The sequence below is a fragment of the Nerophis lumbriciformis genome, linkage group LG11, assembly GCF_033978685.3.
Source record: "Nerophis lumbriciformis linkage group LG11, RoL_Nlum_v2.1, whole genome shotgun sequence".
NCBI lineage: Eukaryota > Metazoa > Chordata > Actinopteri > Syngnathiformes > Syngnathidae > Nerophis > Nerophis lumbriciformis.
The window spans coordinates 14079439-14093738 of record NC_084558.2 but is presented as its reverse complement, the minus strand read 5'-3'; the positions used below and the strand labels follow the sequence as shown (position 1 = coordinate 14093738).

The window sequence follows — 14300 nt, the reverse complement described above, 5'->3', positions numbered from 1 at the left end:
TTGTTGAAAGTATTAATATTGAATCAAATAACATAATACCAGTTAACCACTAGGGCTTGTTAGGACACAAGGATGAAGCGTACAAGTGCACTGCGTATTTCTGGCTTTCATACGGTCTACGCGTTCTATAGTCCATCCATCCATCCATTTTCTACCGCTTATTCCCTTTGGGGTCGCGGGGGGCGCTGGAGCCTATCTCAGCTACAATCGGGCGGAAGGCGGTGTACACCCTGGACAAGTCGCCACCTCATCGCAGGGCCAACACAGATAGACAGACAACATTCACACTCACATCCACACACTAGGGCCAATTTAGTGTTGCAAATCAACTTATCCCCAGGTGCATGTCTTTGGAGGTGGGAGGAAGCCGGAGTACCCGGAGGGGACCCACGCAATCACGGGGAGGACATGCAAACTCGACACAGAAAGATCCCGAGCCCGGGATTGAACCCAAGACTAGTCATCCATCCATTTTCTTGAGTACGGATGTAACCGGTGGTCTTTTCCTCTGCGTTGTGTGGATTTTATGTAACACGACCGACACCAGGTGTTACTGCTCAGATGCACTTTACTGACAATACAGAAAATACACACTTTGTCAAAATTGTTCTGCCATCGTCAAGCCGCTCTCCCATTATCGTGGACGAAAGGGAAGTAGGAAGGCGTGTCCAACGCATATAAAAAGACAAGTGTCACAGTAATTATTGCAGTAGGAGAGACAACGAGTCAATGGTTCCACGTTGACAAAACATCGAACAACTTTCAGGTATTTACATGTAACTTACACTTTTTGTGTAATTATAACAAGAAAACATTATAAAATACATTATTTACATGACATCAATGACCCTGTTACACGGATAATAAACGATAGAATAAAGAAAGAAAACTTTAGTTTAGGCGAGAAACACTGAATTACAGAAAAAATCGTATCAAAATACGACATGTTGCAATAGGATAGTCACGTACAGATTCTGAGTTAACAGGTGTAACATGTTTCAAGGGGAACGGTTTAAATGAGACACATTATAGGAAGTAGACTAGACCCGCAAAATTCTTTTTAAAGTCAATTAAGTTTACACCGACTACGTGTCAACAGCTTCCGCGTGGCTCTTCCCTCCCCTCCTATCTTAACTCATCGCCACATTCGCCACCAAGAGTCTTCAATAAAGGTAAATACAACTATGTTGTATAAATAAAATTATGTTAAAGGGGCTGTTTGCTTAAAGTTACATGTTTTAAAACCTAAACACCATTAGCTGTCTTATTCTACCATTGGCAGATTAACAGAACATTATGTATGTTTCAAATTTCTGTATTTTTCACACTTGCTAATTATATTGAATACAACAAATGTTGTTACATTAGCCATTAAGGCTAACTTAGCCAAATCGCTATCATTAGCTGACTGGTACCGAAAAACTCGATAGGTCCACGCATGCGCAAAGTCTACGTCAGGACTTGCAACAGTTTGTTGGGAAGACAAGCGGTAGCAATGGATGGGTCTAGCTCAGGGGTCGGCAACCCAAAATGATGAAAGAGCCATATTGGACCAAAAATACAAAAACAAATCTGTCTGGAGCCGCAAAAAATTAAAAGCCATATTACATACAGAGTGTGTCATGAGATATAAATTGAATTAAGAGGACTTAAAGGAATCTAAATGACCGCAAATATACCTACAAATGAGGCATAATGATGCAATATGTACATATAGCTAGCCTAAATAGCATGTTAGCATCGATTAGCTTGCAGTCATGCAGTGACCAAATATGTCTGATTAGCACTCCAACAAGTCAATAACATCAACAAAACTCACTTTTCATGCACAACCTTAAAAGTTTGGTGAACAAAATGAGACAGAAAAAGAAGTGGCATAAAACACGTACTAGAAAGTCGGAGAAAGTTATACATGTAAACAAACTACGGTGAGTTCAAGGACCGCCAAAATTAGGACAAAATGGCGCTCGCCAAATACTCGAATCAGTGAAGCATGTTTAATACAAACAGTGTGCTTTGTAACAATTAGGGAGGTTTGTGTCATGTTTGTCCTCCTACAGAAACCATATTAAAACAAAAAATAGATTTTTTCCCCCTCATCTTTTTCCATTTTTCAGACATTTTTGAAAAAGCTCCAGAAAGCCACTAGGGCGGCGCTAAAGGCCGCATGAGGCTCTAGAGCCGCGGGTTGCCGACCCCTGGTCTAGCTGCAGCAGCAGGCACTTTATAAGATGCTGTTTGCAACTTCCTCAGAGGAACATTTTTCAAAGTAAAAAATAAAGTACTTATGTTATTTATCATTAGTGGTTTAACAGAACACATTTGTTTGACAATTGCCTCTATTTTTCACAATTACAAAGTTTATGTAATACGTTTTTTATTACCGGCCCGAATAAAATGTGTTTATGGCGGTCACTCACCCGGTCTTGTCAATACCTACGTGCAGGGAGCGTGTGCAAACATACAAAAGCAGTCCAAAAGAAGCAACGAACAATTTGCAGTCATGAAAGCACTATTGCTGTGTGGGCCGCCAATCCCACAAAGGCATTTAAAATCCTGTTTGTCACATTTCAAAACAATAAAAGCAACATCACGTTGACTTGTATTTCTAAACATACACTATATTGCCAAAAGTATTTGGCAACCCATCCAAATGATCAGAATCAGGTGTCCTAATCACTTGGCTCAGCCACAGGTATATAAAATCAAGCACTTAGGCATGGAGACTGTTTCTACAAACATTTGTGAAAGAATGGGCCGCTCTCAGGAACTCCGTGATTTCCAGCGTGGAACTGTCATAGGATGCCACCTGTGCAACAAATCCAGTCGTGAAATTTCCTCGCTTCTAAAATATTCCAGTCAACTGTCGGCTTCATTATAAGAAAATGGAAGAGTTTGGGAACAACAGCAACTCAGCCACCAAGTGGTAGGCTACGTAAACTGACAGAGAGGGGTCAGCGGCTGCTGAAGCGCATAGTGCAAAGACTTTCTGCACAGTCAGTTGCTACAAAGCTCCAAACTTCATGTGACCTTCCAATTAGCCCGCATACAGTACGCAGAGAGCTTCATGGAATAGGTTTCCATGGCCGAGCAGCTGAATCTAAGACATACATCACCAAGTCCAATGAAAGCGTCGGATGCAGTGGTGTAAAGCACGTCACCGCTGGACTTTAGAGCAGTGGAGACGTGTTCTCTGGAGTGATGAATCACGCTTTTCCATCTGGCAATCTGATGGACAAGTCTGGGTTTGGCAGTTGCCAAGAGAATGGTACATTTCAGACTGCATTGTGCCGAGTGTGACATTTGGTGGAGGAGTAATCATAGTGTGAGGTTGTTTTTCTGGAGTTGGGCTTGGCCCCTTAGTTCTAGTGAAAGGAACTTTGAATGCTCCAGGATACCAAAACATTTTGAACAATTCCATGCTCCCAGCCTTGTAGGAACAGTTCGGAGTGGGCCCCTTCCTCTTTCAACATGACTGTGCACAAAGCAAGGTCCATAAAGACATGGATGACAGAGTCTGGTTTGGATTAACTTGACTGGCCTGCACAGAGTCCTGGCCTGAACCCGATGGAACACCTTTGGGATGAATTAGAACGGATACTGAGAGCCAGGCCTTCTCGACCAACATCAGTGTGTGACCTCGCCAATGCACCTTTGGAAGAATAATGGAAAATTCCTATAAACACACTCTGCAACCTTGGGGACAGCCTTCCCAGAAGAGTTGAAGCTGTAATAGTGGACCCACATCATATTGAACCCTATGGGTTAGGAATGGGATGGCACTTCAAGTTCATATGTGAGTCAAGGCAGGTGGCCAAATACTTTTGGCAATATAGTGTATTTGTTTTACTTTTCAAGTTGTTTTGCTCACTGTCCATAAAGCACATGCGTCATGGCAAATTGTGCAAATTAGACAATGTTGAATCTTGTTTAATCTCCACTAAGCAATCTGTGTGATGCCTCCCTTTTTAAGATAAAAGTGCCACAAATGAAAGCCACAAAAACAGGGGGAGAGAGTTGCTTTTAAAAGTATTTCTGTGAAGCCAGCTATGTCTCCTTGAATAGCTATCTATACACATACTCACAAACACCAGCTGTCTAATAGCCCCAAAGACATAAGAAGCACAGCAGAAGAAATATTACATGTCCTCAGCTGACGTCTACTCCGCTCCATCCTTTGCTGGAGACTCAGAGCCAATTTGTCAATGCAGGTTGAAGTCAATGTCGACAACTGCAACGCAAACAACCATAATGAACAGGTTTTGGCAGAGAGTATTCGATAACGACCCAAAAAAGCAATGAAAGCACCTAAGGACACAGTTGCAATATTTCACTTTTTGTTCATGTTGAAGTTGCACAGCATTTTTTTCATTTTGCTTCCCACACACTATTAATAAATTGTATTTTTATAGCGCTTTTTAAAGGTACTCAAAGACACTGCAAATGGTACTCTTGTTTTGATAATAATTGCACTGCTTCATATTAAAAGATGTTTCTATATCCATCCATCCATCCATTTTCTACCGCTTATTCCCTTTGGGGTCGCGGGGGCGCTGGAGCCTATCTCAGCTACAATCGGGCGGAAGGCGGGGTACACCCTTGACAAGTCGCCACCTCATCGCAGGGCCAACACATATAGACAGACAACATTCACACTCACATTCACACACTAGGGCCAATTTAGTGTTGCCAATCAACCTATCCCCAGGTGTATTATGTCAAAATAAAAATAAAAACAATTGTAAGAGTAAACATTATATGCATTTTTTATACGCATTTGATAATAGGGCTATATTCCGGAAAAAAGGGAAAACATTATTCTTGGACAGATAATTATCAGGCCAATAAAATAAATTGTAAGGTTAGACCAATAACTCTGATTAAAATAACCATAAAAAATTTTACAATTGCTTGCATTTCGACACATGGCTTCTTCCCGGAAGTGAAAAACGGTGGTCAACCAAGCCAAGATAAGATATGCAAGCAAGCAGCGTGCAAACTATCTGGTTATGCAAGAGGCCTAGATCTTCCTGCAAAAGCAGATAAGAGCAACAAAATCAAACTATGCAATGGAATAGATCTTGTTGAGTGATATCAAGGATTATCTGTCCGTCGTGTTCCCAGACACATCGAACTATCTTGTGCTCCAGACGTCATCGTTAATTGATTCACGTAAGCAGTGTCATGTTTCGGTGCCTGGGTTGCGTGTGATGTTCTGTTAGTCTGAATTAGCACCTGCAAGTGGCGAGTACTTGCTAGCACTTGAGAGGAAAACAGGCGTTATCGAAGCGGACATACTCTTAGTAATCTTGCAACGTATCAATGTTTCATGACAAAAACCCAACCATGCCAAATAGAAACTCTAAAGTGTGGCTCGGCTTTTCCAAATGCGATGCCGATGCAGATTATGCTTTCTGCAATATTTGTGACGTAAAAAATCAATGCAAGTGGCGGAATACTTCCAATCTGAGGAAACACAGGATTTTTCTCATGGCTGAAGAGTGCAGCCAAGTTTAATATACGGCTGCAACTCCTGCATTTGGTACATTTACGTATTGGCTGCAGCCAACAATACGGGGAAAGAAATGGTATTAACATTTGGTGACGATAACAGCGACATCATCCTCTGTCTGCTCCAGGTAAAAGTCTACTGTATAAGAATACATTGGCTTTGCATTAACTATCAAGTTATCATAATCAGCTTGGTTCCTAACACTGTACTTTGTAATGTTAATGTAAAGTTTTTGCTTTACTTTCATTTGTAGTTTACTACTTTTGAAAAAAAAAAATTCAGGCTGACTGAAATATTGTGTAAATTATTTTATAACATGTTCTGATTGAGTCCTCAATTACAGAATGATTAGCAGGCTGTATATTACATTTGATTAATTAAAAGAGAAGGTTACAACATTGCTATGCAGCAATATGAAGTCAATTAACTTGTACACCATGTAATGTACAGAATATCAGATGCATTTATTCAGGTAGAAATCGCCGATCAAAGCTGAGATATAGGCTCCAGCCCCCCGTCACCCTAAAGGGGACAAGCGGTAGAAAATGGATTGATAGATATTACAAAAACATATTCGACAATGAAAGCATGATCATAGCAATCAACATGTTGTGTTTTTATGCGTGAAACTGTTATCTAAACATGGAAGTGTAGCTCCTCCTCTGAATGCAAGTGCTCCAAAAGCAGGAATAGAAATTCTGTTTTACTACAGAATACAAAATCTGGCACGACGCCAACAGACAGTAGGCCTTTTTTTAAATTCTCATTAAGTCACGTTTGTCCTTTTTGTGTTGATCTGTTTAAAAAAGCATAATGTTTAAAACACATTTATTTAAAGCAAATTAATTGTCCGTTCATGGTGTTAAAACTTGAAAAGTATCTGTCGGGGGGTACACTTATTAATGATGAAAAATGATATTTATCTTCAAATAATCACAATTAATTTAGAGATAACTATGAACAAAATGCGTTTATTGCGATTAAATATTGTAATCGTTTGACAGCCCTTATATATATATATATATATATATATATATATATATATATATATATATATATATATCCCGCCCCGGGCCAAATTCTTACTGTACCGTATGCAAATTTGATAACAATGATGTGGCAGTGCAGTGTCAGGGATAGAAAGGAATCACTTATGAAATCTAAATTAAGAACATTCTGTTACGTGTTGCAATCCAGCATGTGTACATAACAATATTAAGACACTGGTCAGTATACTGCTTCTTAGTTATTTGGCACTAAAAGTCAGCCAAAGATTATGACAACACAACTGAACTTTCTGCTAGTGTGTGTGTGTGTGTGTGTGTGTGTGTGTGTGTGTGTGTGTGTGTGTGTGTGTGTGTGTGTGTGTGTGTGTGTGTATGTGTGTGTGTGTGTGTGTGTGTGTGTGTGTGTGTGTGTGTGTGTGTGTGTGTGACCGCAATGAACCTGCCACAATGACTGTGTGCCATTCCATCCACTCTTGTGTCCAAGTTCCCGAGTTAAACACAAAGCAGGCTTTATTTCGGTTTTCACTGTTGTATCAGTGCTGCCTGGCTGCATGCATTAGCACCAGCCTCAGTAAACACACACACATTCAACTGTGTAATGTGGGAAGTGACATTCCCACTTTCACTTGCAAAGCAGCTGGATTGGTGAAAGTAAAACGATGTCATCTCATTTCCCCAAGTATCCAATGAGTACAACATGATGATGGGGTTCAAATAAGAGCAGACCAATCAGCATCCTTCTAGGAAACAGCTATGGGCATGGTTTTAGTATTCAGCTAGCCTGTCGATTAGCATGGATTGTTACCATAGTAGCACTTTTTATTAGACCTGGATTTGCCAGTTATTACTTTTTTTATAATCACCATCATCTTTTATTCAAGAAATCATTAGAAATGAGAGATGTCCGATAATGGCTTTTTTACCGATATTGTCCAACTCTTAATTACCGATACCGATATATACAGTCGTGGAATTAACACATTATTATGCCTAATTTTGTTGTGATGCCCCGCTGGATGCATTAAACAATGTAACAAGGTTTTCCAAAATAAATCTACTCAAGTTATGGAAAAAAATGCCAACATAGCACTGCCATATTTATTATTGAAGTCACAAAGTGCATTATTTGTTTTAACATGCCTCAAAACAATAACAGTGCAATACTTTTTCATAACATGGTCACTACTGCCTAGTTTCTCTCGTTATATTCTTATTTTACTGTTATATTTTTATTCTCATTGTTTCTTTTTATTTGTATTCTTATTGGAATATTTTTCTATTCTGTTTCCATTTATACCCCCATTATTTACTTTTTACTTTTTAAATTTGATCTCAATTCTGTACACTACTGCTGGAATTTAAATTTTCTTGAGGGAACTCTCCTGAAGGAATCAATAAAGTACTATCTATCTATCTATCTATCTATCTATCTATCTATCCACCCATCCAAACAGCAGCTTGAAATTTGGGACATGCTCTATGAGACTATGAGGTTGTGGTGGGCGGGGTTGTGGTGGGTGGGGGTAAGGGGGGGGGGGGTTATATTGTAGCGTCCCGGAAGAGTTAGTACTGCAAGTGATTCTGGGTATTTCTTCTGTTGTGTTTATGTTGTGTTACGGTGCGGATGTTCTCCCGAAATGTGTTTGTCATTCTTGTTTGGTGTGTGTTCACAGTGTGGCGCATCTTTGTAACAGTGTTAAAGTTGTTTATATGGCCACCCTCAGTGTGACCTGTATGGCTGTTGACCAAGTATGCCTTGCATTAATTTGTGATGAGAACAGCCGGTAGATATTACGTGACTCGGACGGCACGCACGCAAAGGAAATGCCTTTAAGGTTTATTGGCACTCTGTGCTTCTCCCTACGTCCGTGTACACAGCGGTGTTTTAAAAGTTCATACATTTTACTTTTAGAAACCGATACCGGTAATTAAGATACCGATAATTTCCGATATTACATTTTAAAGCAATTATCGTGTAACGACGTGGTCGCATAGTGATGCGGGTGTGGTTCTCCCAAGGATGCAGACGGCTTCGGACACAGCTTGCAGGTAGGAAAATGATTTATTTTAAAATATAAATCATTCGATGAACAAACAAAAGACGTGCAAATAGCAAAAGGCAAAAACAAAAGGACTAGCGTGGGAGCTAGCAGGCAAAATGGCATAGCGTGAAAAGCTAGCGGGAATCAAAGTTGTCGTCATCAGTTGTGTAAGAACAAACTAGGAAGCCAGACCGAGTGAGGCCAGGGCAAAGACTAAATAGCCCTCTGATTAGTGCCCGGGCAACAGGTGCGCGTCCCTAACACTAACCAGAGGCAGGTGAATGTAATCGGTTGACATGGCAACTGAAAACAAACAAAATCAAGGTGCTGAAAACACGTGACTCAAACATAAACAAACTATGATCCGGGCAGCGGATCGTAACAGTACCCCCCCCTTAAAGGACAGATTCCAGATGTCCTTTGACACGAAATAAAACTAGAACCCAAAAAACAAGAAACAGTTCAAGAGTCCAGGGAGGGCGGAGGGAGGATTTGGTGGTGGGTCGCCAGGCCACGTGCCCCCGAATCCACCGGGGAAGAGTCAGGTGGCGGCGGCGAGTGGAACGCCGCTGCCGCAGGCGAGGCGGGCGACCACGGAAAGGCCACATTCGTGGCTGCCGAGAAGGTGGGCGTGAGTGGCGCCAGAAGTTCAGCAGCCGCAGAGTTCTAAGTCTATGTCTCGGGTGTCGCTGCTGTTTGCGCCACAGGCGTCCATACAGAAACCTCAGAGAGCGCCGCTTGCGCAGCCAGACCACTCGAGGTCGCTGAGACGACGATGAGGGCGAGGAAGGTGGCGGCGTCCTGGAAAAGCCCACCGGAGACGAGGAGAGAGCAGACGTCGTCGTGGAAGCAGGAGGAGTCGTCGTCGCCGTGGAAGCAGGAGGAGACGTCGTCGCCGTGGAGGCAGGAGGAGACGTCGTCGCCGTGGAGGCAGGAGGAGAAGTCGTCGCCGTGGAGGCAGGAGGAGACGTCGTCGCCGTGGAGGCAGGTGCAGGTTCTGGTACCAGCCGTGGAGCAGGTACAGGTTCTGGTACCAGCCGTGGAGCCGGCGCTGGTGTGGGTACCAGCCGTGGAGCCGGCGCTGGTGTGGGTACCAGCCGTGGAGCCGGCGCTGGTGTGGGTACCAGCCGTGGAGCCGGCGCTGGTGTGGGTACCAGCCGTGGAGCCGGCGCTGGTGTGGGAACCAGCCTTGGAGCCGGCGCTGGTGTGGAAACCAGCCTTGGAGCCGGCGCTGGTGTGGAAACCAGCCTTGGAGCCGGCGCTGGTGTGGGAACCAGCCTTGGAGCTGGCGCTGGTGTGGGAACCAGCCGTGGAGCCGGCGCTGGTGTGGGTACCAGCCGTGGAGCCGGCGCTGATGTGGGAACCAGCCGTGGAGCCGGCGCTGGTGTGGAAACCAACCTTGGAGCCGGCGCTGGTGTGGGAACCAGCCTTGGAGCCGGCGCTGGTGTGGGAACCAGCCTTGGAGCCGGCGCTGGTGTGGGAACCAGCCTTGGAGCCGGCGCTGGTGTGGGAACCAGCCTTGGAGCCGGCGCTGGTGTGGGAACAAGCCTTGGAGCCGGCGCTGGTGTGGGAACCAGCCTTGGAGCCGGCGCTGCTGTGGGAACCAGCCTTGGAGCCGGCGCTGGTGTGGGAACCAGCCTTGGAACTTGGCATGGTGGAGCTTGGCGTGGTGGAGGTACAGGAGACGAAGCTTGGTGTGTCAGCCGAGGTGCAGGAACAAGTGCTAGCCGAGGTGCAGCTGGAGGTGGCCTAGCTGGCGGTTGTGGCTTAGCAGGCCAAAGGACTGGTGGCGGTGGCCGTGCAGGAGGTTGCGGCTTAGCACGCCGAAGGACTGGTGGCGAGGGCCGTGCAGGAGGTTGCGGTTTAGCACGCCGAAAGACTGGTGGCGGTGGCCGTGCAGGAGGTTGCGGCTTAGCACGCCGAAAGACTGGTGGCGGTGGCCGTGCAGGGGGTTGCGGCTTAGCACGCCGAAAAGCTGGTGGCGGTGGCCGTGCAGGAGGTTGCGGCTTAGCACGCCGAAGTTGTGCCACCGCACTAGCACAGTTCCCAGTACTAGCCCCCCCCTCAAGACGCGGATACCAGACGTGCTCTTTGTGGTTTGGAACCGTCTTCAAGGGTGGGTGGGGGGAGGTAAGGAGGCGGGTATACTCCTCCTCTTTAAATTGTCCAAATTGACTATTATCACCCCTCACTTGAGATTGGGTGGGAGCACAGGGGGAAAAAATATGTGCAGTGGGCGGAGCAATAGTCACTGGGGGCGGAACCAAAGTCACTGGAGGTGGAGTCTGAAAATCAGAATGTGACTGACTAGACTTACACTTAATAAAAATGTCCTGATGTCTTATCTTAGAATGAAAGTCATTTGGTATTGGCTGACAGAAAGAATTAGAAGATGGAAAAAAAAATTCTTGTTCAATGACGTCATCGGAAGTGGGCGGAGTTACCTCTTCGGGGGGCGCCAATGAAATGACGTCATTGTTGCAACTGTCCATGTGACTTACAGCCCAATCGGAGAACTGTTTGGCGAAGTGGTCGATGGGGTTGCCAAACATCTGAGGAGGGGAAGTTTGGGCTGAATGTGGCTTGCTGTGTACAAGTGGAGGAGTCTGAGGGAGTGGCGCGTCCTGGCAGCGAAGTGAACACCTCTTGGGCGGCTTCCGTCTTCGCTGACGCGTCCCGTACTGCGGGGGTGTGGCGATGTCCTCGGGCCAAACGGAGTGGATTGGGACCAGCTTTCCGTTCGGACCCCATATCAGGTCCTGGCGCTCCGAGGGGGAATAACGAAGAGTTTCCGCCTCCATCGCTCGCAACACCTCCCACGTACCTTCATCGAACTCCTCGACAGCCAATGCGGGAGAACTGTCTTCTGCTGGCTTCCTACTGTAACGTCTGGGTCGCATAGTGATGCGGGTGTGGTTCTCTCAAGGATGCAGACGGCTTCGGACACAGCTTGCAGGTAGGAAAATGATTTATTTTAAAATATAAATCATTCGATGAACAAACAAAAGACGTGCAAATAGCAAAAGGCAAAAACAAAAGGACTAGCGTGGGAGCTAGCAGGCAAAATGGCATAGCGTGAAAAGCTAGCGGGAATCAAAGTTGTCGTCATCAGTTGTGTAAGAACAAACTAGGAAGCCAGACCGAGTGAGGCCAGGGCAAAGACTAAATAGCCCTCTGATTAGTGCCCGGGCAACAGGTGCGCGTCCCAAACACTAACCGGAGGCAGGTGAATGTAATCGGTTGACATGGCAACTGAAAACAAACAAAATCAAGGTGCTGAAAACACGTGACTCAAACATAAACAAACTATGATCCGGGCAGCGGATCGTAACATATCGGCCGATAATATCGGCAGCCCGATATTATCGGACATCCCTATTAGAAATATTTGAGAGTATTCCATAGTTATAACCCAAATACAGACAGGTCATATTATGGTCAGAGAGCACATAGTTGTAAAGACAAGGATTATGGGCAAACCGTTAATGCTAACTTGCATACACTCAAATGCTCCCTTAATTACCCACACATTTGGCACACAAAAAAATAGACCAAGATAAGAAATGTGGTCTAGAACTTACTTCTATGCACATCTCTAACTCTATAAAGCCTGGTGTATGTTCTGTCATCTAGGCGACAGTGGATGCCCCAGCGCGCTCCTCCCCCTCCAAACCCTGTTGCATTGCTTGACGTCCAAAAAAATTAATTTTTTTTAACAATATATTTCCTGTGTCTATACATAGTTTCACCCCTACTCTCTTTAATTGTTCACATGGTAAATAGCTAAATGGTTGACAAGAGTTGTGGTGTCCCACTGAGTTGTAAGTGTAATAGTGCAATAGATGTAAACTCCCGTTTTCCCCTGAAAACAACTGTTCTGCCCTTATTTTCCGTCGCCCGCCCCTCCGCTAAATAGTTGATAATTTTCTTGGATCCTAGCTTTCTTCAGAAAAAAAAAAGATCATCTGACAATGGTGACAGTATTCTCGCTTAAGTGACAGAAATCTGCAAAAGTGATAATGCCGCGCATTAGCATTGGACAAAGATTCTTCAAAAAACCCAAAGTTGGCAATTACGATAAAAGGATCAATAGTGGTATAAAGTCCATTGGCAGAAGGACAATCCAGGCTTTAGTCTCGACTGACCTGTAAGAACACACAATGTTTGTCGGCCCATAGATTTACTGCTCTGACGGATCGCATTCAATATGTACATACAGTATATAGAGGTACTTGTACAAACGGCCTTATGGGGAATAGAGATGTAACGATATGAACATTTCATTACAGTAATTGTGATCAAAATTATCACGGTTATCATTATTGCGGTTTTGTTAAATGTGTTGAAATACTACTTGTACACTCACTGAAATCTTATGACCAAGTTTTTTTTTAAGTTAATAACTAAAATAAATAGACCCACTGTTCGAAAGCCCACTATTTTACTTTTTACTCTGTTCAGCGGCATTTGAACGCACTGTGAAAACATATTCCTGCGAATATAAAACTTTCACTCTGGTGTAAGAGAGCACAGCCTGCAGGTTTTGCAGAATTGCTCAAACAGAAATTTGTTTATATAAGTTTAAGATTGGGCTCTAGTTTCTTAAAGGGGAAAGACGTTAATGTCTCGTTTTCATGTTAGCATTCAAGCTAGCTAACTGGCACCAGTCAGCCCGTGAGTTTATCAAAGTGCAGCTATCTGTTTTTCGATCATTTTAATTTAAAATAGTCAAGAGTTTTACAACATTTATCATTAATACTGTTTGTTACATCCCTAATGGGGACTAACATCTATTAAAATTACAAATATAAATTGAACCATGCATCCTCTCCAAAGCATCTCCCTCACTTCCCTTTGCAGTCCTAGGAAAGTGGCAGTGGAGATTTTCAAAAGACGAGCCAATAAAACTGTTTTACAGGTGAATGAGCAGCTTGTTACACTGCAGGGCATCACCACCACACATTTTCCCACACACACGCATACACTTACACGCAGCAAGAATGTGAAAGTTAACTCTTTTACACCAGGAAAGCTGGACTTTGCTGGAACGGCCGTTTTCCTTAAATATGACTTACCGCACACATGACTCAAGTGTCTGCTTTGTATCAAACACATTTTTCTGCACTGATATCGTGCCTGTGAGGCAGCCATTATGAAACATTCATGATCCCTGCGGGGGAATTGGACCATTTGCGAGCAAGCAGACACACAGTATATACTGCAAATTGGATGTAGACCAACACTTACGCCATATACACTAGTATGCTCAGTAAACCATCTATTTAAATACATAATATCAAGTTCAATTTAATAGAAGACATAAAACTTGGCCTAGTGTTGGAGATAGGTATTGCACCCAGACATCTGCCAGTTTGTCGGTGACAAGCAGGTTTTTGTCTCACGATTGCCAATTCTGAGCATGGTATGGCAGGGAACGTTTCCAGGGACATGGTGGCCCGATATATTGGTCTTCCTCTAGAAACCGCCTCACCTAAGACCTATACACTCCAGCCAGTAGAAGCCCCTTAATGACATTAAGTAGTACAGTAGAACCTCAGCTTACAAACACATTGCGTTCCGCGACTGCGCTCATAACTCAAAACACTCATATCTCAAATCAGCCCTGCCCATCTAAAACAACACAATTTTAACATGCCTTTAATATTTTTGTTTGTTTGAAACACATTACAATTGCATGTACTACATATACCTACAATTGTTTTATCCATCCATCCATCC

The 14300-nt window shown here is 43.9% G+C and overlaps 1 protein-coding gene across 1 annotated transcript in view; it reads right to left on the bottom strand.

Annotated features, from left to right (window-relative positions):
• Positions 1 to 14300, bottom strand: part of foxj1b (forkhead box J1b) — a 68253-nt gene that overhangs the window by 48289 nt on the left and 5664 nt on the right. The gene's annotated exons all lie outside the window — the stretch shown is intronic.